Here is a 1368-nt window from a genome sequence, read left to right on the forward strand (position 1 = left end):
CAAGAATTACAGCTCATGTTTGATCAACTCCTGACTTCCTAAATCCACAATATCACAGATTTCTGCAAACGCTTTGTTGCCTTTCTGTACCTTTTAACTTGCAAGAAACCATCTGTCATATTTATAACTTGGTAGTCCCGTTATATGTCGCTTTTCATGTTTTAACTTGCATTGAATTATTACTCTTCTTTTGCATTTATGATTTATATTTATATGTAAATTAATATTCATGCAATTTCCTATGGGAGGAAATGAAGATAGAATAAGGACGATTATTATTTTTATTTAGCATAGCTTCCCTCAGTACGTAGATCAATCAATGAGGAAAATGGTAAAAAAAAAAACAATTATGATATAAAAATTATCAATATATTAATGAAGCTATAAAGAGGCCATTTACATAGGCATGTTGAAATGGCAAAGAATAAAAATTTACACACTTTCTTTTATTTCAATCAAAATAAAATAAAAGACCATTTCAATGCTGAAAAAATGTGAGAAGTTAAATGATATAACACCATAGTTTATGTCTGAATTTATAATTCTATTTTAAGGTGGAATAACACACCTAGGAAAAGTCACTCAAAGTAACAGTAAATTATTTAATTATGAAAGATATAATGATAAATAAACTGTTTATATGATAAATAAGCAAACAATTTGCAGTGTGGGGATAAAAAAAAAAGAATTATCTAAAAATTCAATTCAGTACTTAAAACAAGTGCCCCTGTGGGATTTGAACTCAGGATGTACGGATCACTAGTCCGACACTTTATCCACTCGGCCATGGAGAAATTTACAAAATGATGTCGATAAAATCATTTCAAAAAAATGATATGTCGTTTCGATCAGAGATCAGCCATTATGTGATGATGTGTTATTCCACCTTAATGAATAAATGCACCATTCATTCCCTGTACATGATTAAAATATCAACCACTTAATAGGTATTTTTAAAACTCATTTACTTCTCTTCATCAAACATACTACATGTACAGATAAAGTTAATATGTTACTTATTTTTATATTTTGATTCCAAGAGAATCATCTTTAAGACATCATCTAATGAATTGGAGGCTAAATAAAATGAACATGAGGGACTTGTTAGACGTAGGTTCCAACTTCATGTATGTCTAATATGTTATATCTATCTTAAAAATCAAGGAAAGGTCGAATTAAAATTCTGAGTGTAAAAAAGAAAAACATCAATGACTATACATTTATCATACATGTTATTTTTCGTCTGCATTCAACTTAATGTTTCACTATCTCGATCAGTGCCTGTTTTTTTTTCTAAAATCCTTAAAAACCTGTAATCATAAACTGTTATTAAACACACTTTATGGTAAAGAAAAAAACCAACATCAG

The sequence above is a fragment of the Crassostrea angulata genome, chromosome 8 (genome assembly GCF_025612915.1).
Source record: "Crassostrea angulata isolate pt1a10 chromosome 8, ASM2561291v2, whole genome shotgun sequence".
Classification (NCBI taxonomy): Eukaryota; Metazoa; Mollusca; class Bivalvia; order Ostreida; family Ostreidae; genus Magallana; species Magallana angulata.